This window comes from Leptopilina heterotoma, unplaced genomic scaffold (assembly GCF_015476425.1).
Source record: "Leptopilina heterotoma isolate Lh14 unplaced genomic scaffold, ASM1547642v1 Lhet_74, whole genome shotgun sequence".
Taxonomy (NCBI): domain Eukaryota; kingdom Metazoa; phylum Arthropoda; class Insecta; order Hymenoptera; family Figitidae; genus Leptopilina; species Leptopilina heterotoma.
In genome coordinates this window covers 140,579-166,814 of record NW_025111173.1, presented here as the reverse complement: position 1 = coordinate 166,814, position 26,236 = coordinate 140,579, and positions in this window count along the sequence as shown.

Sequence of the window (26,236 nt, the reverse complement as noted above, 5' to 3'; positions counted from 1 at the left end):
ATCGCCCAGTATTAATTAAATTTATCTCTGTGAGGTGGGTAAAGGAGGTTTTTAGCAAGGTGAGGAACTTCAAAAGACTCAATTTATCGATTGCAAATGATAGAAGTAAAGAAGAAAGAGAAGAATACCGGAAGCTGAGAAATATGACCTTTAAATTGATTGAATTAGGGGTCACAGCTAAGGTAAGGGGTAAATACATCTTGGTGAACGAGAAGCCCTTGGTTTTTTCAGACGCAAAGCAGCTTTTAACTCGTCTGGCTAAGGATAAGGATCCAGGGAACAATTGCTCTAAGAATCTTTCGGTGAATCCCCCGGAATCTAACCATCTACGGAATTATGAAGCGAGAAAGAGAAAAATGTTAGAGAATGATCCACTCCAATCTTTAACTCGAAAACTTTAACAAAATTTTTTAAACCTGAGACATCTAAAGGTGATAGAGAGGAGCGGACGCGCCTCAGCTCTGATTCAGAGGATATTTCCAACGATGTTGAGTAGCAATCATGGAACCTGAACCCACAAATTAATGGAACTTTAATACCAAGGCTATGTTTTTGGAACGTAAATGGTCTGAAAAATTTACCGGATATCTATAATGTTTTGTCTAATAATGACATTCTTTGTGCATGTGAATCGTGGTCTGAATCTAGCACTTTAGATCCTTTTAACATTGTCAGTATGCGGACGATAGTTTCAGCCGCTGTTAGAAATAATAAACATGGTAGAGCCATGGGAGGCCTCTTCATTTCTTATAACCCTGACATTTTTGAGACTGAGATTATTGTTATTTCTACAAGTTTTATTTTTGTGAAATTTGTGCATCGGGACATTGTTTTTATTCTTGGATCAGTGTATCTTCCCCCGGACTTGGACTTCAAGGACCCCTTCGAGGAGCTAAATTCCACTTTAAATTCAATAGCAAATGGATACCTAATGGTACCCCTTGTGGTAGGTGGAGACTTTAATTGCAGAGTAGCAAACCTCAACCAGATTGGCCTTGATCTGAGTCAAGTCTTAATGCCTTTCTATTGTGAAAGAAAGTCCTTGGATTCTGTCACCAACTCCAGAGGCAGGTTGCTTGTGGATATCATGGAAGGTAATGGGCTTGTTCTCTTGAATGGTCGCTCTCGACTTGATTTCCCAGGCTCTTTCACGTTTGTTGGTCCGTAGGGTGAGAGTGTTGTCGATCAGATGTGGTGCTCGATCAGCGGCCTTTATCTCTTCGGGGATTTTGAGGTCTTAAAGTTAACCACTTTTTCGGATCACTTCCCCATCGGGGTGGATTTGCTTTTGAATCTTCCGGAACCTTTGGATCTGACTGATAAGTTGGTTTCTTCGGTAATGATTTTAGAAAAGGATAAAGCAGGGGCGTTTCCATCGGCGATGGCGTTTAGAAGTGAGGTGGGGCAGCTTGATGGTAATGTAGACGAGCTTAATAATATTCTTACCTCCGTAACCAGCGCTGTTGCCGGAGATTTGGGTATGATAAGGTCTAGGCATTTTTGTAGAAATCTTTCGAGGAGTAGACCTTGGTTGGATGAGGAGTGTAAAATTGTTAAAAAGAGTGTTTCAGCTTTGCAGGGAGTCCGTATTCTCGCGAGAGTCAAAAAAATTGTATCTTTTGTATAGAAAGATTCTTGAAGGGAAGAAGAAAGCATACCGGGATAATCAAATTGAATCGTTAGCGAGGTGCAGGGGCTCGGCACAGTTTTGGAGGATTATTAATACGTATAGAACAAGATCCTCTAGTAAACCGATAATTGACCTGAAAACGTGACAAGGCTACCTTCAGAATTGTTATCCAAGTTTATGTTTGTCTGTATCACTTGAAACACTTTTGTTAGAGTGTCCCATCCAATCCTTGATGGAATTATTACAACCGATGAAATTGTTAGAAGCATAAGGAAAGCTAAGAGTGGGAAGGCCCCTGGGGGTGATGGTATTTCGAACGATTTCTATAAACACTTACCTCAAAATTGGATCCTTTTTATTGATAGATTTTTTAACAAAATTATGGAAACTGAAGCAGTACCTAAATGTTTTAAAGCTGAAATTCTAACGAAGATTTCTGTGTTTTTAGAAAAATTTTATCTAAATTTTTCTAGATTTTTGAAAAAGTTGAAGTCAAGAGACAAAAATGAGAAAATTTGATAATTTTTTTTATTTCTTTCTCACTCTACAACTTAAAAAATAATTAACGAAATGACTTCAAAGATGGCTTATTTTACGCAGAATTTAATCAGCTTTCTAACCGTATTTAAGTTTTTTTTGTACCTCCTTTTATTCCCGAGATATGATTGAAAAAGTGATGGCATGTTTTTTCATAGAGTCGAATTTAATCGTCCTGATACTCGTGGACGGTAGTGTAGCACTTCATTTTAAGACACGATATGTGTTTCGAGTATCCGTCTCACAGTAAAAAGACGTATTATGTGTCTTATAAGCATTGAGTCACCTTTAAAAATGTCAAACCTTTTAAAAATTTTTAATTTTAAAACTACCTTTTAAAATGAGACACGAGATGAAATTAATTGTCTCAATATAAGACAGATTTTATATCTCAATGGTTTAAACACTTAAAGCAACTCATTTTAAGACACGAGTTAAATACCAGTTTTTGCAGCGTATTGCTACTGTGTTCACTAGCGCTGCGCTACAAGTTTGTACAAATTCTAACAGTCTTAATATTTAAGAAAAGAGTAATACATTTTGAATTGTTAGTATATTTATATAACGTTTTGGTTAAATTATAATAATAATACAATATACCAAAATAACAATATTAACAATATAATTATATATACATACTGTTACCGGTCACTGTGTGGTGGTGAGTGACTGGCTCAAAGGTGCGAGAGAAAGCACAAAAAAAATATTAACGCGGCAGTGAAATTAATATTTTGGGAAAAATTGAATTAAGAATTACGAAAGGGGGGGGGGGTAAAACTTGATGTTTTGTAGCGGTAGTAGTTGACAGAGCCGATCAGTGACGTCGACCTCAAACCCAAGCAGGGTTCTGAGAGACGAGGACCTGTTCTACTCCAGGTGTCAATTACTTGAACCTAAGCAAGGTTCTAACTACTGTCCCCTGGAGCCGGTTGTCACTGCTTGATGGTGCGAAAGAAGAAGCTCCGTTACCTCAAGGGCTACGTTCTCCCTGACTCAGAAGGTCCCCGAGTGTGGGCCTTAAGTTGTCTCGGAGAAACGTTAACCCTCAGGGTGGTGCAGAAGGTCACAAGACCTTAAGCCACCAGATTTACTCCTCTGACGTGTGTGGAATGTTTTTGAACCAAAATATTCTTTGTAAAAATAATTGACAATTTATCCTTAAAAGGACTAATTGTCAATGTAAAATTTGTTTGTGTGGTTTGTCCTGAAAAGGACAGGTTGGCAGAGATGGTGAGGTTCCGCGGCCAGCGGAACAGAGATGAGACGTCGTTGTTTCCAAATAAAAATATGTATTCCAAATATTTTCCCTGAGAAGGATAATATACGGGTGATTAAATTTAAAATGTCATTTTTGATCCTACTAACTTTGATTTTTCGATGTTGGATTTTGAACTTAACGATACTCTATTTTGGTTGACTAAAATATATGATGGATAAAAATAACAGTGGTCGAGCAGGTGGAAGCAAATTTTAATTTTCACCAGGTGAAAAACGATAGGCAGAAATTATAAGAAATTTTCTGTTTTTGTTTATTTTTTTCTCAAATAAATTCTTACAACTTTAAAAAGTTAAAATATTTCAAATTACAATAATGAATGTTTCAACATGACTTAAAAAATATTTGTAATGAGTTCTGTGATAAATTAATATACTTTTGAAGACCAAAAAGACATATGAACATTGAGGGACACCACTGACATTTTTGAAAGATTTCACTGATAATTTTTTTTGAATAGTGAGAATGAAATCAGCTTATAAATTACAATTTAGTATCAAATCTTCATTAACTGCATATAAGGAGTAAATTTAACACAAATTTATTAAAAATAAAATAATAAGCTGCAAGAAACAGAATTTTGAGGGGACACCACTGACATTTTGCTTCATTTCTCAATTTCGAAAAAGAAAGACTTTATTTTTAAGTTAAAGTCGGTGCGGATTTTAAAGTACGTGTAATACCTGAAAACGAGATACAATGATATTTAAAAATTATTAATATTATGAACAATTTTTTGATGGGGACACCACTGACATGGTGTGCTCGACAAACTGATACTTGCTTTCTGCCACCAACCGTACAAGTTATAGATGTGATAGAATGTTGTAATGTTTTTTCTTTAAGAAGCTATACATATCACCAATACTATTAACGCTTAATAAGGCAATGATCTGCACTAGGTTATTTAAATATCAGACATGATATTCAAAATTTGCGATAATTACTTAAAAATATGAAACTTACGGACAGGCGATTTTGATTTTTTTTCTAGCACTGGATCAAAATTATTCTGCTAGCACAATTACTATATAAAAATATAGACTCTTAGCTGTACAAAATAATTTTTCTGGTACTAAAAATGTGACAATCAACAATTTTTATTATTAGGTAAAGTTCTGATTTCTTAAGTGCGGACAAGGGACACCACTGACATTTTGCTTCTAATTCTTCTGCCAAATTTTTTCAGAGAATTTCTATCGACTAAGAATTATTAATTTCAGAAGAAGGAGTGATTAAGAAAATTAATTGACTTCAAAAACTTTTATATATGAACTAGTATTCTAGATTTTTGGGCAGGACATAAAAATGACATTTTAAATTTAATCACCCATACATTAAATAATATTATGTGAGATAAAGAAACAAAATTTATTATTTCCTCACGCACGAGAAGTGAGTGTAAAAATTACACTTTAAAGGAATTTTCAAAGTTAATTAATACTTGATTAATTTTGCAATGAATTGCAAAATTGTCTCAAATATTAAAACTTGACAAGTAACCAACTATAACAATATATATATATATATATATTATAGCGTTTAACGTCCTGTATCGCTTTGCACAGCCACAGTTACTTTTTAATAAATTTTTTCGCAATTGACGTGGACAGAACACAATTTGTTATTAACATTTTATAAACAAATTATATAAAAAAACTATTAAAAATAAATTTTTTAAAAACAAAAATTATTTTTAAATTGTTTTATTTCGAAAGTTTTTTACTCAGGGGTATGTTGGCAATACAAAACAAATTTTCTTTTTTTCCTAGGAGGCACAGAACATAATTTGTTATTAACATTTTATAAAGAAATTATATAAACAACTATTCAAAATTAATTTTTTTAAAAACAAAAATTATTTTTAAATACTTTGTTTCATCACGAAGAAAACCCATTTTGGTATTTTAAAATCGGCAACTAGATTTCGAGAAAAAAAATTGTTTATGAAGTTGTTAAATAATTGTGGTCAATAATTTTTTCTCAAAGATTCATTAATAAGAAAAATAATTCAATAATTTAAAAATTATCGAATAAATAAATTCTAAACTGTAGCCGTTTTGAAAAAAGATCTTAAGAGGGAGTTACACCTTTGAGGTCTCTTTTGAACCTGTTTTTCAAGAATTTTTTTAAGACACAGGAATAAAGTAAACAAAATTTGGTTTCAGGGACTTTATTTGTTATGATTTGAAGTTTACAAAAATATATTTACACTTAAAAAAAGTTTAAATTTGTAGCCTATAGAGGGCGCCAAAGTTGGTCCTGTTTCTCTGCAGAGCAAATCGGTGGACATTATTCCGGTTAGACCGTTTAATCTAAAACAAAAATTCAAAGTTTTTCTGAATCTGTGATAGATTTAGCTTTAGAGTACGTAGGATATTTTGAAAATATTAATTTTTGTGAATTTGGCAGCTGTTTGAAGGAAAAAGTCGGTTTTTAGGGCTAAATTTTCTCAAAAAATCTATTCCAAAAAAAAAGAAAACAAACCAAAAATAAATCCGCTACGTACTCTAAAGCATTAGTAAATGACGAACAAAAAAAACTTTGGCCGAAGTCAATCCGATCAAAACTGTTCGAGCTAGACTGTCCACCGTTTTGAAAAACGTCATTTCGAGAAAAACGCGTTTAAAGTTTTGAAAGCACTTGAAGCGCTCTTGGACACCTTTTGCAGATTTTGATTTTTTTCACATAAAATAACTTCAAAATCACTTCGCATGATATAATTTCTATTCTACACATTATAAAGTATCGTTTAAGCAAAAAAAAAAAATCGATTTTTTTTCGAGTCAAAGGTGTAACTCCCCCTTAAGTAAGACCGTAAATGTGATAGTGAATATGACCATAGATATCAGCGTAAATAGGATATTATTTAAAGTTGTATTTACGGTCGGTTGTATCATAATATTGCATTTCAATTTTTATGATAAAAATGATGGTTTTTGAAATTAAATTACTATAAAAATTGTAAACGTTAACCCCTTGAGTGTCATACTAAAATACAAGAAATTGGCCATGTGAGTAAAGAAAACTAAAAATCCAAAAGATTTCACAGATTTGTTTAACCCTTAAACCGCACCCTGGGTGTGCGACGCCCATATTCTAGCTTTTTACTTTAATATTTCGGTTAAATTCGTAAAAAGTGAACATGTGTTGATATTGGACGGTACATTTTGTACTTAAATTTATGTTTTGGGAGTGACATTAGTCTGCCAAGTGTCTTTGTGTATTTGATAACTTTATGAAGTTGTCGGCAAAAAATTTCTGCTTGTCTGACACCCAGTTTTTGGTTTAAGGTAGTTTCAGTAGTTTTAAAAAACTCTTTTTTAATTATTAAAATTGAATAATTCATTATGAAACCTATTTTCCTTTAAAATAGATGTACTGAGCTATATAAGATAATTTTTCCGACAGATAATATCCTATTCCAGCTTAGACAACCAGTGTGCGGTTTAAGGATGGATTCGGCAGTGTGCGGTTTAAGGGTTAAAACGGGTTACTCGGGGGTTTTTAGCGTAGTTTATTATAAATCCGGTGTTAGTTTTTCAAAATTCAAAATGGCGTTCGGTTTAGTTTGAAACGTGTTACTCGAGGGTTTTTGAATTGGGAAAAACTAACATCGGATTCGTAATCAGTTACCTTAAAAATCATTGAGTAACCCATTTCAAGTGAATCTGTTTGATTAAAAAAATATTATCTTCTTTTTTTTAATTTTGAAAAACTGACACTGGATTTATAATAATCATCGACCCCAAAAACCCACAAAAGTAACTCGTTTCAAGTAAATTTGAGCATAATGCTCAAATATTTAATAATTATTTAATTCAAATATTTATTTATGATTTTACAGATATTTACAGCAAGATTTTTGCAAGATTACGTGCTATCTGGGTATAGAAAATACAATAATTAACAATCACTTTTAAAATATTTGAAATATTTTGTAGTATTTAACCCCTTCACAGTGTTTGACGTCTATAGAGGGAAAAATAATTCGTGCCCCCAGTGTGTATGACCGCTATAGCGGCATCGAAAAAAAAATTATATATAAAAGTTAACGAATCTTGCTAAAAATGCCTACTCGGGGGTTTTCGGGGTCGCAGAATCCAAATCCGTTCTTGAAAATTTTAAATTCAAAATGGCGGCTTCAAAATGGCGACAAAAATTTTTTTTAAGTTTACGAATTTGGCTAAAAATGCTCATTCGGGGGTTTTTGAGGTCTCTAAATCCAAATATTTAATCAAAAATTCAAAATGGCGGCTCTAAAATGGCGACCAAAAAAATTTAAAGTTCTCAAATTAGTTCTTAAAACTTAAAGCAGAGGAATTAATATGTCCGATGTTTTAAAACATTGTGAAATATTCAAAATCAATCTATATTGACAAATTTAATAATACACGGAGAAAAAGGAATAGTTGACACATCCAGATACATGGATATCAAATACGGGATATCCATAGTTAAGGTTGCTGCATCCATATTCTATGGCTGGCTGTATATTGTTGGAGCAGCAAAAGATCTATAGTTGGGTGATCCATAGTAATGGAAATGGGAAACAAAAAATTGGAATCACTCAATTAATTAAATTCCATGTCACTTGAGATATTTTATACACATTTTTGTTAATTAATACACACCACTTATTGAATAACAACATATTAACGAAATAAATTATTAACCGATGGGGGGAGACACGAACCCTAGACCTAACGCATACTAAACACTAACGCTATCCACTACACTATACACGCAACTACAATATTTGAGCATATAATATTCCTTATATACTCTACACATATTTCATGAAAATGAATTTACATAAACACTAATAGACAATAACGATAATAAATAATAAACAATTATAACACTATTTATACACAATAAACTCACAACGTGATTATATAGACGAGACAGGAAACCGACGCGACGGACAAATTGAGACGACCATTTTTAAATGGATGCCATGATAATGAATTGCGCGCAACATGTATCGAAATTTTGAACTAACTATGGATTTCCCAACCAAAGTTTACATGGATGAGGCAGCCATATGTGAAAATCCATAGCATGAATTGTAAGCCCAACCATGCCTATGGATGTCACATCCATATTTGATTCAACAATATAATATGGCTCCCTCATGCATTGAATATGGAATGTGCTTCCATTCTGAAAGTTGTCTCTTCCATTGAATTGGATAACACAACAATATTCTGCTCAACAATATTTTTATGGATATATCTTCCAGACCTTTTTTTCCGTGTAGTAATTAAATTAAATAATAATAAATAAATAATATTAGGGGAGTATTGTCGAGGTTGGACCACTGTCTAGGTAGGCCACTCGCGTTTTTTTGTCAAGTTCACTAGCGCCACCTACGCGCATACTTGTCGAAGATTGTCTTAGTGAAACCTAACTTTTTGTTTAATTACATTTTCGGAGAATCGAAAATTGTGTTTTCTGTGACCTCGATACAAAAAAAGCTCAAAAAAAGTTTTGTGCATCATGTGAAAAATCATTAATAAAAGATTTAAAAAAAAATGAATCGTCAAGGCAAGCATGCAGAAATTTTGTGGGACTCATGGTTGAAAGAAAATCAAAGTGAAAAATCGAATCCCGAAACGTATTTCCTTATGGTTACAACAATTCGGTAATGTTACTTTCTGTCAAGGTCGGCCACTCTGTGTTTAAAATGCGCAAAGATGAGGACGAGCTACTTCATTTGCAAAAACTGCAATTCTGTATAACTCATAATATAATTGATCATCTTATTAATATTTATATTTAATTTTATTAATATTTCAGTGCAAAATTTTTTTTTTATTTATATTTATTTTTTTATATTGTTTATTGTTATTATTTTGTTATTTCATTAAGTTACAAGCTGTAAACAATAAAGAATCAATTTTCCGTAACTCCAAACATGTTATTTTATTTTTTAACGATTAATGCCCTTTGAATTTTAAACATAGCCGACCTTGACTGTAAGGACCAACTTGGACTACAAATTTTTTTTTTAAATTTTTATAACTTTTTCATTTGAAAACAAATCAATTTACTTTGTACAGAAATCAGGAAACTTTTAAATTTTTAAAACCGCCATTTTGAATTTTAAAATTTTGATCAAATATTCTGATTCAGCGACCCCGAAAACATAAAATATAATAATATCAAGTAATTAAAAAAAAAAAATTTTTTGCACATTTGCGGCACGAAAAGCTTATTTTGACTACACTGCTAAGGGGTTAAAAAAAATTCTCAAATTCTTAAATTGTAAAAAAAATTTAGAATTAACAATTATAAAATTACAAAATTAAACATAACAATAAATGTTAAATTAAAAATATTTGAATTTCGTACATGTACAGATTAAACAAATCATGAAAATTAAAGTATTTTTCAGTATAGGGCAAGAAAATAAACTATCGTTAAATGGGGTCGAAGAAAATTGAGGTTGTTATTCTTTAAAGAGCTGTTATTAGGTTCTGTTCGTTTGAACATTATGTTTCTTAAATCGAAGGCAATTAATTTACAGTTCAGTATTATTTACTCCCTAACAGACCATTATGCAAACTTTATAGTCACAAATTAACTTCCTCTGTCATAATTTATTGTGCATTGAATTGCTAACAAAAATAAATTGATTTTTTTATTAATTATAATAATAATAGTAAATTTATAAGTAAAACAATTAAATAATAAAATTAAAAACAATTGAAGTTATAATTCAAAAAAATTAGATCAGATACATTTTTTTAAAAATAACCAAAACAATATATCTATAGTTTTGACTTTTAAAAATAATGAAAAATAAGTATAGAGTGATATTAATAATAGTGAGTGTATGAGGGAGAGAGGGGGGATGACTTAAATTATGTTGATAATATTACAAATGGGGAGTATGAAATCAGCGAGAGAGATATGATATTACAATTTGATAATATAAATCGGATTCTGAAAACGAGCAGACTCTACCATTAAATTCTTTACGATCGAGAGGGTACTTTCAAGTTTCGCGAGAATCAATTTCTAAAATATCTATTTTCACGGCTGAAAACGCAAGCGAGTGGCTTCGAGAATTTTTATGATTCTCTTAGCTAATTGAATCGATATCTGCATGAGACGAATATTGAATAATAGTGCCATTATGTTAGTCAATTAACGTGCAATGGTTCGTTAAATTTTACACTCGCTTCAGATAAAGCAAAAGAAAAGAAAAAGAAATTTTTTTCCTGATGGTCAGAAAAAAGTTGAAATAAAACATGAAATATTTTCTAGGGTGAGTTTTTTATTAATAAATTTTTCCTAAAATTAACCCAGGTGCGAATTTAGGTTGGCCGCCAGAGTTTGAAGGTTGGCCCAAGGTTGGCCTAACTTTAGCAAGCGAAGTTTTGGTTGCCAGAGTTTGCCCAACTTTGGCAAGTACTAGTGCCCACAGTTGGCCCGACTTTGCAAGCCAACCATTAAATGCAGAGTTTAACCAACCGTCGGGCCAACTTTGGCGACAAAGGTTGGCACAACTCATCAAAACGTAGTTTAAAAGACTTTCAGTTTCGGTTGGCCGAACTCTGGGCCACGGTTGGCCCGACGGTTGGCAAAACTCAAGAAAAGCAGTATGATTAACTTATAGTTTTTTGGTCGGCCGAACTCTGGGCCACGGTTGGCCCAACGGTTGGCAAAACTCTGGAAACGCAGTTTCATTGACTTAAACTTTCTTGGTCGGCCAAACTCTGGGCCACGGTTGGCCCGACGGTTGGCAAAACTATGTAAAACGCAGTTTAATTGACTTACATTATTTTGGTCGGCCGAACTCTGGGCCACGGTTGGCCCGACGGTTGGCAAAACTTTGTCAAATGCAGTTTAAATGACTTGATTTTTCTTGATTGGCCCAACGGTTGGCAAAACTTTGTCAAATGCAGTTTAAATGACTTGATTTTTCTTGGTCGGCCGAACTCTGGGCCACGGTTGGCCCAACGGTTGGCAAAACTATGTGAAACGCAGTTTAATTGACTTACATTATTTTGGTCGGCCGAACTCTGGGCCACGGTTGGCCCAACGGTTGAAAAAACTTTGTCAAATGCAGTTTAAATGACTTAAACTTTCTTGGTTGGCCGAACTCTGGGCCACGGTTGGCCCGACTGTTGCAGCTTTAATATACATTTTGCGTTATGCACTCCCATGTGAGCGTAGCGTAGTGGTCAGTGTATAAGTCTTCGGTGCGTTAGGTTAGGGGTTCGATCCCAGCGAGCGTTAGATATTTTCGAAAATGTATGTATGAGATTGTGGTTAATAATAAAAGGTAAATGTTATATCTAATGTTCCCGCTAATAATAACCTGTTAATTGTTTAAATAATTTAGTTTTTTAATAATTTTTTACCTTTGGCTGTTGAAGTTGGCCAAACTTTGAAAATTGTGGTTGGCCCAACTTACGCATCTAAAGTTGTGCAAACTTTGGCGTCAGTCTTTGGACCAACCATTGAAATGTACACGGAGAAAAAGGAATAGTTGACACATCCAGATACATGGATATCACAGCCATATTATATTGAAAAATACGGGATATCCATAGTTAAGGTTGCTGCATCTATATTCTATGGCTGGCTGTATATTGTTGGAGCAGCAAAAGATCTATGGTTGAGTGATCCATAGTAATGGGAATGGGAAACAAAAAATTGGAATCACTCAATTAATTAAATTCAATGTCACTTGAGATATTTTATACACATTTTTGTTAATTAATACACACCACTTATTGAATAACCGCATATTAACGAAATAAATTATTAACCGATGGGGGAGACACGAACCCTAGACCTAACGCATACTAAACACTAACGCTATCCACTACACTATACACGCAACTACAATATTTGAGCATATAATATTCCTTATATACTCTACACATATTTCATGAAAATGAATTTACATAAACACTAATAGACAATAACGATAATAAATAATAAACAATTGTAACACTATTTATACACAATAAACTCACAACGCGATTATATAGACGTGACAGGAAACCAACGCGACGGACAAATTGAGACGACCATTTTTAAATGGATGCCATGATAATTAATTTCGCGCAACATGTATAGAAATTTTGAACTAACTATGGATCTCCCAACCAAAGTTTATATGGATGAGACAGCCATATGTGAAAATCCATAGCATGAATTGTAAGCCCAACCATGCCTATGGATGTCACATCCATATTTGATTCAACAATATAATATGGCTCCCTCATCCATTAAATATGGAATGTGCTTCCATTCTGAAAGTTGTCTCTTCCATTGAATTGGATAACACAACAATATTCTGCTCAACAATATTTTTATGGATATCTCTTCCAGACCTTTTCTTTCCGTGTATAGTTGGCACAACATATGCATTGTAATTTGGGCCAACTTCCTTATGAGTTGTCGGGCTAACCATCGTTGCCATTAGACGGCGACCATTAATTCACGGAAAAAACTGCATGGTTGGGTTAACCATATATATGAAAAATACGGGATATCCATATTTAAGCTTATCACATCCATTTTTATGGATACCACATCCATTTTGATAGATACCACATCCATTTCTTTAGTTGACACATCCATAGAAATGGGTGTGATAACCTTAAGTATGGATATCCCGTATTTTTCAATATATATGGTTGTCCCAACCATGCAGTTTTTTCCGTGTTAAATTGTAATTATTAGAATTAATTAATCCAGAAATATTTTCAAAAATATAAATATATATATGTAAACGTATATAAATATTACTCTCCTATTGGTTTTATTTTTTTCACTCATATTTGAATTTTACTTCCTTTTCAATTTTAATTTTTAATCATATTTTAATTTTACATTTTCAATTAATTAATAATGAAACGTTCAGTCTGGTTCTCTATAATTTCGCGAATAAATAAATTTGTTATATATGTGCATTAGGGTGGTCCAAAAAACAAAAACTCAGAATTTTTTTCTCTCACCCCCCAGGATTGAAGTTTGTAGGAAAAAAAATACCCCTGTTTTTTTACTTCACAATAAAATAATATTAACCCGTGCCTCAAAGCCCCTCAAATTTCTTATGTATTTTAAATGAGAAAAAAATCATTTTTCGTAAATTTAATATAAAATCTAAAGAAAATTTTTTTTTTCACTCGGTTCAGGATGTTTTTTTTTTCTAGAGTGTTTAAGGAATAAAATCCTTTTACATATTTAACAAATTTTTTATTTTCTATATTTTTTTTTATTTTTGAAAAATTCTCAAAAAAGCAAAAAACGGTAATTTATTATTTTTTATTCGTTATTATAATTTTTTCTCATTGATTGTAATATAATTGGTTTCATGAATTTAATATTTAATAGATTCATAAAAGCCAATTGAATTACAATAGATGAGAAAAAATGATAATAAGTAATAAAAAATAATATATTACCGTTTTTTTGTTTTGGAGAATTTTTCAAAGCTAAAAAAAAATAAAAAATTTGTTAAATATGTAAAAGGATTTTATCCCTTAAACACTCTAGAAGAAAAACATCCTTAACCGAGTGAAAAAAAAATTTTGTCTAGATTTTATATTAAATTTACGAAAAATGGTTTTTTTCTCATTTAAAATACATAAGAAATTTGAGGGGCTTTGTGGCACGGGTTAATATTATTTTATTGTGAAGAAAAAAAACAGGGGTATTTTTTTCCTACAAACTTCAATTCCGGGGGGTGAGAGCAAAAAAATTCCGACTTTTTTTTTCTTAATGTATTTTTGGACCACCCTAATGTGCATACATAAAAATTGATTGACATCTCGACTTGTGATCTTTAATTTTTAAAAAGAAGCAAGTTATTAAACTTTGATAAAAATACATATTTAAAAATATTTTTTGAACAAAATTTTAAGGAGCAATTTATTATATACTGAAATAATGTTTAAAAAACTTATAATTATAAATTTATCAGGTTTTATTAAATTGCTCTTAAAATATTTTTTTTTTTGTGGGAAAAATCGAATTCATACGAACGAGAAAGAATATTATAGATTTAATAGCGACCTTGGCTTTTGATTGAAGGATGAAAGAAAAAAGTAAAAAAAATGTCGGTTGGGAATTATTAAGTGTTCGTAGATTCACTTAATCCAGGAGTGAATATCACGAGCTATCTCTAGGCCGATCAATCACGAGCCCCATATAGCCTTTACTCCCCACTATGCACCAGTCGGTTCAACTCGCCTCTGTTATTCACACCGAGTCATATATCATTCCGTTATCATCGACTCTTTATATGCGGTTGCGCTTCATTTTCTGTCTGTTTGCTTCGTTAAACGCTGCGCTGGTTTTGATTCACTGAACCATTAGTCGTATTTTAGACACGCAACCCCCTACTTCCCGAACATTTTGAGTCTGTATTTTCAGGCAACTGATGAGCCTATTTATTTATTTTTTATTTTTTAAATCCAGTTGATTTTTCACCTTTTTGTAAGCCATATTGAATCCAACATTTTGAATTTTGAAAGTCTGACTTCAAATTCGCAATCAGCGATTGCAAAAACTTCCAAGCATCAAGTTTTAATCAAATTAGAGTAATTTTTACATTTCCCATCCGCCATGTTGGATCCGCCATTTTAAAAGTTTAAAAACAAACATAACAATTGATATTATCCCTTGCAACTGCGCGCTCGGCGAGTTCTTCTTCCCATCCGCTCAATTGTAATCAGCAATACCGAAAACATTTAAAGTATATAATGACTTTTTTTCTAAGTATATAATATATTTTGATTTGCAGTAACAATTGTTTAAAGTAATGAATTATGAAACTTATTACATATTACATAAAGAGAATTCAAAAAATTTTATAAATATTTTCAATTCATTTTCGCAGCTGTATATAATTAATTCAATTTATTCTGTTCATTTTGAAACCTTCTGATCTTTAAAATAATTTTTTTATTGCACTACATCGTTCCTGAAAATAATTTCCGTCTTTAAAATAAACATTAGTTAAAAAAAAATTTTTTTTTTTATTTTCAACAACTTTAAAAATGATACACTGAGAGACCTTTGGGACTGTAGCGGAACAAACGTATGTGACAGCAGCTCCACTATGGTTTTGGTGCGCTGCGGTAAAATTTTGGGCGCGTGACAGTCCTAAATGTTGGTGAGCAGCTCACCGAAGTAGTGGGGATGCCGCCTTTAGTTTGCAGCTGAACAACTTTGGGACTGTCACGCGCCCAAGATTTTACCGCAGCAACCCAAAAGTATAGACCTGTAGCGTTCCTCCAAAATGGTCAGTAGCAGCCTATCGAAAGTCTGCTGCTGACCCAAAGGTCTCTCAGTGTAGGAGTATTTAAAATTGCGTTTTCTGCTTTGAAACATTCAAGTAACTTCTTCACCTGGATTTATATTTATTTTTCTTAAAACAATCAAATTTAACTTTAATTTATTTTGTTGCTTGGAAACAATAACATTTTTAAAAATAACAAACTCAAGAAAAATGTCATTTTCATTAATCGCAATGTCGAGACCGTAAAGAAGTGCTGACGTCTTTACCCAAGTAACCTGTAAGTTTGCAGCAAACTAACACCACAAGATTTGCAATCTTAAACGTAAGCTTACTGCAAGTTTGCTGCAAGTACTAAAATGTCCTACTTGCTGCAAGATTGCACAGCAAGCTTAGGACAAGCCAACACTGCAAGTTTCTTAAAAATTCCCAAATATTTAATTATATAATATTCAGCAAATTATTTAATATTTAGTTTTTATTTAATTTTAATATATTTAATATTTATTTAAAATAATATAATGGCAACAACGTTATAATAAAAATGTCATTAATTTCTCCAATCCACAGAATTGTAGTTGTGTACTATTATCCGTGATCCGTGGATAATAGTTAAAAATTGTAAATGTCGTGGCAGACATTAATTATTTATTGATATTATGATCTAAGATACTATTGTGAAGCACCTGTTTAGGGGACTGATACTTATACTCTCCGCGAGACAAGTCGTGCGCGAGAGAGGTATTTCTCGCCATCTATCAAGGAGTTAGAGAATTATACACGGAGAAAAAGGAATAGTTGATACATCCAGATACATGGATATCACAGCCATATTATATTGAAAAATACGGGATATCCATAGTTAAGGTTGCTGCATCCATATTCTATGGCTGGCTGTATATTGTTGGAGCAGCAAAAGATCTATGGTTGGGTGATCCATAGTAATGGAAATGGGAAACAAAAACATTAGAATCACTCAATTAGTTAAATTCTATGTCACTTGAGATATTTTATACACATTTTTGTTAATTAATACACACCACTAATTGAATAACCGCATATTTACGAAATAAATTATTAACCGATGGGGGAGACACGAACCCTAGACCTAACGCATACTAAACACTAACGCTATCCACTACACTATACACGCAACTACAATATTTGAGCATATGATATTCCTTATATACTATACACATATTTCATGAAAATGAATTTACATAAAAACTAATAGACAATAACGATAATAAATAATAAACAATTGTAACACTATTTATACACAATAAACTCACAACGCGATTATATAGACGTGACAGGAAACCGACGCGACGGACAAATTGAGACGACCATTTTTAAATGGATGCCATGATAATGAATTGCGCGCAACATGTATCGAAATTTTGAACTAACTATGGATCTCCCAACCAAAGTTTACATGGATGAGGCAGCCATATGTGAAAATCCATAGCATGAATTGTAAGCCCAACCATGCCTATGGATGTCACATCCATATTTGATTCAACAATATAATATGGCTCCCTCATCCATTGAATATGGAATGTGCTTCCATTCTGAAAGTTGTCTCTTCCATTGAATTGGATAACACAACAATATTCTGCTCAACAATATTTTTATGGATATCTCTTCCAGACCTTTTCTTTCCGTGTAAGAGAAACTTCTATTACTTTTCCAATTCCCTGATAGATGGCGAGAAATACCTCTCTCGCGCACGACTTGTCTCGCGGAGAGTATCCCAGTAAAAAAAAACTAATTCAAATGAATTGAAACGAATTAACATTTTTGGTAGGCTCCAATTCGTATTTGTCACAAAGCGGGATTCACTCAAGCTCTTTGTATATTCAATTGAATTTAATTCAATATGTACCAATTTGTCCAAACGAATTCGCATTCGAAAGAAATGGCCAAGGAATGCATTGAATTCGTGCTAACGAATTGAAAAAAATTAAAGGCTCAAAACTTGTCCAGTGAATTGGTACGGATAGAAGGTTCGGAAGTTCAATACAGTTTCACGAATTCAGGAAAATTGCATCATGGCTCCAATTCGTATTTGTCACAAAGCGGGATTCACGAAAGCTCTTTGTGAATTCTTTTTAATTCATTTCAATTAGTTTTCGTTTACTGGGATAAGTATCAGTCCCCTAAACAGGTGCTTCACAATAGTATCTTAGATCATAATATCAATAATTAATGTCTGCCACGACGTTTACAATTTTTTACTATTACACACAAAAAAAAATATGGTAAATTTGACTACTTTTTTACTATTTCCTGTAGTTCCTATAGGCGCCCGTAACATTATTTAGTAAAATGAACTATGACAGAATAGTTAGTCTAACTGTAAAATGTAGTAATAAATACCATTTTTACAGTAAATTTAACTACTAAAACAGTTATCTTAACTATTTGTTGTTAGTCATACTAACTGCTTCATTTAGTTGCAGTAACTAAATTTTCATAGTTCCTATAGGCGCCCGTAACAAATTGTAGTTGTAACTGTAAAAAATAGTTAAATTAACTATTTAAAGTAGTAAAATGAAATTATTTATTTGTTTTTTATTATTATTGAGGTCCATTTTTGTATATTTTCTCTTACCTATTTTTGTTCATATATAATTTATATATTTAATTCTTATACACCTAACAGAGAAAAATCCCCAAACGCCGGGGATTGAACGCACGACCCTAACATTCGCAAACCGATAACCTAACCACCTAACCACGCTCGCACGCTACGATGACTGGCATTGTACTTGAGGACATTCTTCTTAAATTCAGTCATAATAACTACTCCGTTTAGTTGCAGTAACTAATTTTTTAAGCTCAAGGACTTAGTTGAAATGTAGCCAGCATATGATTTTAAATGACTCAACGATAGTGCAGTAGTTAAAAGTACTGTTGAAAATAGTTATTTTCAGAATTTCTGTAGTAAAATTATCCACTTTTTACTAGTTATAAAAAAATTAAACTTACTATTTTCATATAGTAAAAATAACATAAAAATTGTTACTTTTATGACTTTTGTAGTTATAAAAATAAATGTTTCTTACCACCATAGAGATAAATTATTAAAAGCTAGTAAGAATTGGTTCTTTTAACTACATTAAACACAAAAATAACAAATTCCAGCGGTTGTTTTTACTCTTTGGAACAGTAAATTTTAATTTATTTTGCAAATAGCAAGAAATGGATATTTTTACTACTGCACTATTGTTGAGTTATTCACAATCATAACGTGTAGTAGTAATTTTAACTACATAAAACCTACTATTTAATTTTAGTTCCACTAACTATGGAAGTTTAGTTAAAATGCTGCTGAATATGGTAGTTTTAACTATATTTTTTTAACTGCACATATGTGAATGTTTTTACCACTCACGTTTTTTCTCTGTAGAAAAAAATGATCTTTTCAACTGCATAAATAGTAAAATTAACTATTTTCAACAATTGATTTTACTATATGAAAACAGTAAATTTCTTTCTTTCTCTGCAACTAGTAAGAAATAGTTGTTTTAACTTCATAAATCATAAAGTAACAACTTTCAGAGGTTGTATTTACTATATAAAAACAGTAAGTCTCATTTTGTTTGCAACTAATACAAAATAGTTATTTTTGCTACCACAATAGTAAAATTAACTATTTTTAACAATAGTTTTTACTACTACACTATAGTTGAGCCATTTACAAGCATCTGTTAGTTATTTCAACTACGTAAAGTAGTTATTTTAACTACATAAAACCAACTACTTCATTTTGGTTCCACTAACTGAGGAAGTGTAGTTAAAATGCTGCTGAATATGGTAGTTTTAACTACTTTCTTTCTAACAACACAAATGTGGTTGTTTTTACCATTCGCATTTTTTTCTGTGTATCCACTGATCACGGATAATAGTACACAACTACAATCCTGTGGATTGGAGAAATTAATACCATTTTTATTATAACGTTGTTACCATTATATTATTTTAAATAAATGTTAAATATATTAAAATTAAATAAATATAAAATAATTTGCTTAATATTATATAATTAAATATTTGGAAATTTTCAAGAAACTTGCAGTGTTGGCTTGTCCTAAGCTTGTTGTGCAATCCTGCAGAAAGTAGGACCTTTTTGTACTTGCAGCAAACTTGCAGCAAGCTTACGTGTAAGATTGCAAATCTTGTAGTGTTAGTTTGCTGCAAACTTACAGGTTACTTGGGTATATTAATAAAAAGTGTAATTTAATTATAATAAGTAAAGTGTTTGCTTTGAAATCTTTAAAACTAATTATTCTACTAAAGTAAAAATGTAATTCTGAATATTCTTGTGGTTCTGCGATATTTGGATAAATCTTCTCTTCGTTAAAATTGATATAATTTTAGGTAAAATTTTTTATTGTCCTTTACATTAAATTATTAAATTACTGTACCTAATTCGTATATTTTAAATAAATATGTATGTATAAAATTATTTTTATAAATAAATTTCTAAATTTTTATAGTAATAAATTTCTAAATTATTTATTTAACCACTCCCCTCTATCAATATAATTTAGAGCTGACGCTAATATTTTTCTTGTAATCTATAAATAAAATACGTAGGTATATAACCGATTATTTATTTATTATATTTATTTATTAAACGTGTGAATAAAAAAGCGGATGAAAGGGACAGAGAGATTGAGAAAATTAGTAAGAGTTTGGAAAGCATGCAGAGAATGTGGGAAAAGTTGGAGATAGAGTGGATAAAAGAAAAGGAAGATTTGTGGAGGAAATTGTATGAATTGGAAGAACGTTTAATGGAAAATGAAGGGAAGGTGAAGGGGGGTGAGAATGTGTGTATGCAGGTGAAAATGGAGGAATTATCGAGACGAGTGGATGGTATGGAAAGAGAGAAAAGAAAAAATAACGTTGTGATTAGGGGTATGAATGTAATTGCAACGGAGGGTAAAGGAGAGGTGGAAAAAGTGTTTGCGTGGGTGGGGGTTAGTGTAAGTGTAAAAATGGTAAAAATGATAGGAATGGGCGAGAATGGTGTACCTAAATTGTGGTTGGTGGAGTTAGGTAATGAGGAGGAGAAAAAGGAAGTGATGAGAATGAAAATTAAGTTGAAAGGAAGTGTGATAAGAATTGATGAGGACCGAACGTGGAGAGAAAGAAGAATTATATGGTTGTTGAGAGAGAAAGCATGGAATAAAAGAAAGAATGGAAGAGTAGTACGAATGGGTAAAGAATGTATTTGGATAGATGAGATAAAACATTGTGTGAGGGAAGATACTGGGAAAGTGGTTAAGGTTAGGGCAAATGATAGTGAATGATAGTAGAAAATGTGAAGAAGAGAATTGAGAGAGAAACTGAGAAGGTTGGAACGACAGCGATGGAATAAAGAAAATGTGGATAGAATGAGGAGTGTGCATGAGTGAATAGAAGTAGTTTGGATGGTAAAAATGTTAAGGTTAAGAAAAAGCGAAAAAGGGGTGGGCGAAATGGGAGTATGGCCAGGAAAGGCAATTGGAACTGGAAACGGAAGCCCTGGCACTGGCGATTGTTGATAGGTTAGGGTATTTTTTGTATAAGTAGTTGAATAAGGAAGCGTATAGGTTAAGTGTTTTTTGTAATTAGATATAAGATGATTATGTATTTAGTTTGTAAGAAAATTGTATTTAGATCCTCGAACCCTGCTTCATGCAGGGAGAGTAAATAAATGAACTATTAAGAAATGTGTCTTATGATATGTTTATGAATCATTTGTTGTCAAAAATTAGAAAATGTTTATTGTATAACTTTGTTTAGAATCATACAATATATTTATTTTCGAGTTGTTTTTAGATTAATAATATTATGAAGTTGGTAATTAATTTTTTTTTGCTTGATACCCAATTGTAAACATTTAGAAAATTTGTCAATTGACCTATTTTCGAACCATTTTTAACCAAAATTTTAAAAGATATTGACGTTTTTCGAATTTTTCTTCCATTATGTTTTTTGAAAAGTATTTTTTAATCTGCGTTAACTACCTAAAATTGTTAAAGTTAGTAAGTTTTAAGATTAAATAATTAATTCTGTAATTTTTTTACGAAATTAAAATGTAAAGTTAAATCATATTAAATGAATTTTTTAAGAAACTGAAAAAAAGAATCAATTGCTTTGGAGTGCAAGGAAACACAGCAGAGAATTAATGCTTGTATAGCCAAATGTTATCGTTCTAAAATGTAAGCAGAGAGAGAAAATTCAAAAAATTTTCTATCTTTTTATGAAAGACCAGTAGCTATTACTGCGGTTAGAAATGATAGAAAACGGGTGCAGTAAAGCCAGACTTTTTTGTGACTTTATATCACCAATGCATATGCACCAATGAAATATCCGGTAGTTGGGTGAACAAACGCCATCTTGTTCAAAAGTTTAGTGAACCGGAAACAACTGATAGTGACGTTACTGATCGAATATAGTTGTTCCGAGGGTGCTTTGTAACTGATAATAATCACATTGTACAACTAAACACCATTCACAGTTCGAACAATAATAACTTATATAAAAAATATTTACATTAAACTAATTCAATAATTATATAATTTGTATTCACTGTTAACTTGAAAGTAGCAAATTGCAACAAATTGATACCAAAAAGTGGACCAAAGCATAATTTGATCTCAATTTTGGGTATGATTTTGAATCAACTGAGTTTTGATTTTCGAAAAAAAATAATTTCTTCTTTATATTTGTAAAATTAACAGATACGTCTAGAAAATTTTCTAAATCTTTAATAGATTTATTTTTGAAGTTACATTTTCTGTTGTATCCTCAAAATTGAAAAAATTAACTAAATAATATTATTGTATATTTTTCAGAAATCGAAAAATTATTTGGAAGGTGGAAGCGGAGTCTATACTAGTTAAGCTCTCCTTTTTAGGGGTAAGTTAAATTCTTAATAACAAAATATCATTATCTTGATTTTTTGAAGCTTCTTATTGTGATAATGAGGTGCTGTAGCCTTAAAACAATAAGAAAAAAAATTAGTAATAATATATTCGAAAATAATTTAATTTAAAATGCATATTGTAAATCAAACTAAACTCTAAATTTATAAGAAAGTTTTTTGGTCTATTCGAATTTTCAAAACTGTGATTCGGTAAATTATAAATAAAACCAAGATAGAAGATGATGATCATTTAAAGTTAAAGAATTAAAACGTTTTAAAAATTTATGAATATGAAAAAAAATTATTATCAAAAGACAGCAAAATTGGTTTTAGATATTTCGACTATTTGTATAATATGATTTTTTAGAATAGCTAAAAAAAGAGGTTTTCGTCAGAATAAGCAATGTGATTCTAAGGTGGTGATTTTGAAAGCGACAAGGCAGAAATTGCGCCTGGGGTTGCAAATGAGGGTGTCAACGGCATCAGGGTTGTATTGTGACACGTCAATGCGACGGAAACTAACACATTATCCTGCCTTTGCAAACCCAAACGGGAATCGCAACCGTAAGCAACGAGATCTGTATTCACTTCCACCTTATATCCGCTCGATTTGATTAGTTTGTTACCAATGACCCTCTCTTTCTATTTTCAATTTCATTTATCGATAAAATCACGAGGATAACACGCTCTTCCGTTAAATAATTGATAAGTACTCTAAATAACAAGAATAGATTTACCACATAAATATTTAATCAAACCGGATAAAAGGTATTTCTTGTAAAGACAAATGAAAACCTAAATATTATTTTAATTAATATTGAACGTAATTGATGATAATTTAATTAATAACCAGTGTTTTTAATATAAAACCCAGTTTAATTATTAAATTCTGCAGAGAAAGAAATCCGAATCGAATTTAGTTTCCATTCTCATTGTGAAATTTTAAATCGAATTATATAAACATCATTAATAAAACATTCAAAAATAAAAAAAATTCTTTAACTTTAATTCAACATTTTCAGAGGAAAGTGTGAAATGGTGGGAATTATTTCCACGATTGACGAAACGCAATGGATCATGTCTTGTCAAGGGGCCTATAAATACGAAAATTTCCAATAACCAATAAACCATCCGTCGAACAATCCACTTGTCCTAACATCTACGTCGTCCTCTTGACTATTTGAGTTTGACGGCTCCGTCAAAAACGCTTCGACGACCTTTGTTCCACCATGTCACGTGATCTTCCTAACAACAATAGAAGTAATTACTTCCATTGTTTCATTCTACTTTCACAGAAATTTAAATTAAAAAAATAAATAATTGAAGAACAATTAATTCTTCCCTCCTCTCGCTTAGCGCGAAAATCAATTATTATTAGAGTGTGGTTTATAAAATTGTGTTAAAAAGAAAAACTCTGTGGGATATTTCCGTAATATAGCTAACACAAGAATTTTCACATAAAAAAATTTTTTTTAATTTTAAAACAAAATTCCTGTAGAAACTTGAAAACTATTCTATGGATGAAAATAAAAATTTGTGGCTATATTATACACTTTTTGAGGTATAGAAAAAAAATTTTATTTATAACTTTTGATACAAAATAGGGCCTTGACTGATGATAAATGGAAAATGAGTTTTTTTTCGAGAAGCGAATCTGCGTACAACATAACATTCTCCGAACAGCACCAAGAGCAAAAAACAAAATTTTTCATTAATCTACATTACTTTTGCTTGGGAAGTACTCATGATTATATATTTTTATGAAAAATTCGCAAATTGGTATCAGCTTCAACATTTATTTTTTCATTTTTTAACTACAAAATCGACTTTAAATTATTAATGACAATCTTAATTATTTATTAATCTTAAAAAGCGTGTGTACTTCCCTAGATAATAATTTATGTTTTATATTTTATAATATAATTAAATTGATTTGAACCCGGGTAGGTCCATGCCTAAAAAATCAAAGTTGTCCCCTACTTCTTCAATTTTGTTGAAACTTCGAAATTTTGAAGTGGAATACATGCCAGTAAAAAGCCCAAAATCGATTTGGAAAAATTTTGAACAATTTTGGATTTACGAGGTTTTTAAATTTTTTTTTTAAATTTTGAAAATGATATATCTCAAAGGAAAATCAATGCAATTTAATGAAATTTTCAGGAAATGTTTATTATTTACAGACAATTTAAGAAAATAATTTATAAAAACAAAATTTTTTTTAAACAAATTATTTAAAAAATAATTTTCTTCATACCTCGGTCGAAAGTACGTACTTCCCTCTGCGATTTCGCACCAGAAAGTCAAACATTTGTGCTTTGGTTGATTTTCATACCCAACCTCTATTACAGCGGGAGTAAAAGAATTATCTGTCGGTAAAAACACCACTGTCGGTAAATAAGAAAATTTCGAGTCAATGAAAATTTAACGAATAATTGTTATCGCAATATAAAATGAGAAAAAAAATTATCAAGAAAACTTTTTCTACTTTATAAATTTATTATCCACAAGCTCTGAATATTGAAATGAACGAAATCTTTTGCTGATATAATTATTTTCAAAACTTATTTTAATAAACATTAAAAACAAAAATAAAATAATTAAAAATTTTTTAATTTCTTTTTCAATACGTGCCAAAATGTTATAATAAAATTTTAATAATTTGAAGAAATAATGAAATTGTGTTCATTAGAACGTTTAGAATTTTAGAAGCATAAAATTAATTTTGTACCAACAGAAAAATTCTTTTAAAAATATAATATTAATTTATCTTTTACATTTTTTTTCGTGCCTGCCCCAGACCAGAAGCACTCGCTTCGCTCGTGCATCAAATGTCGGGGCAGGCGAATATTGTTTGCAAGAGAGAGACAGAGAAAAAACCAGAGCTTCACGAGTGTCCGCTAGAGGCGTTGAAGCGGGGCCGAAAGTAAATAAAGATGTCCGGCTGTCAAGTGAAACACAGTTGCAACTTTCTTAAAACATAACTTAACGAGCGTACTTTCGACCGGATATAAAGAAAAATAGTATACATTACACGGGCAGAAATTTCGAAGCCCTTCACTGTGCGATGATGCCCTCGGCTTCGCCTCGGGCATCATTTCGCACAGTGCCGGAATTCGAACTTTCTGCCCTTATAATGTAATGTACTATGTTAAATAAAAATTTTTTTTTGAAAAGTGCAATTTTTTTTTGCTTTTAATAACAATGATTCGATTCCCACTTATTTCACGAGTATTTTCCAAAAAAAATTGATTGAGGGTCTAAAACTTTAGGAGATATTGAATTTTTTGTCTTTGCGCGCAACCGTAAATAGCGCATTTTCAGGCTATACTCTACATACAAAATAATGTTCAAAATCACCTATAATTCGTAAATTTTAACCGAATTCAATTTTTCTTTTTGGAAAATGCCAGGCAACAAATTTGTAAGAATACTGTGCATTTTTTAAATTTCTATTTGTTTAAATAAATTATTATTATTATTGTTAGTTACTAACTTTTTACATATTGTATCTAGAGAGGTGTATTTTTTCTAATTTTGCAATTTACCGGACCTTACATAAATACCGATGCAGATTTAAAACATAATTATTATTATTATTTGAGCAAG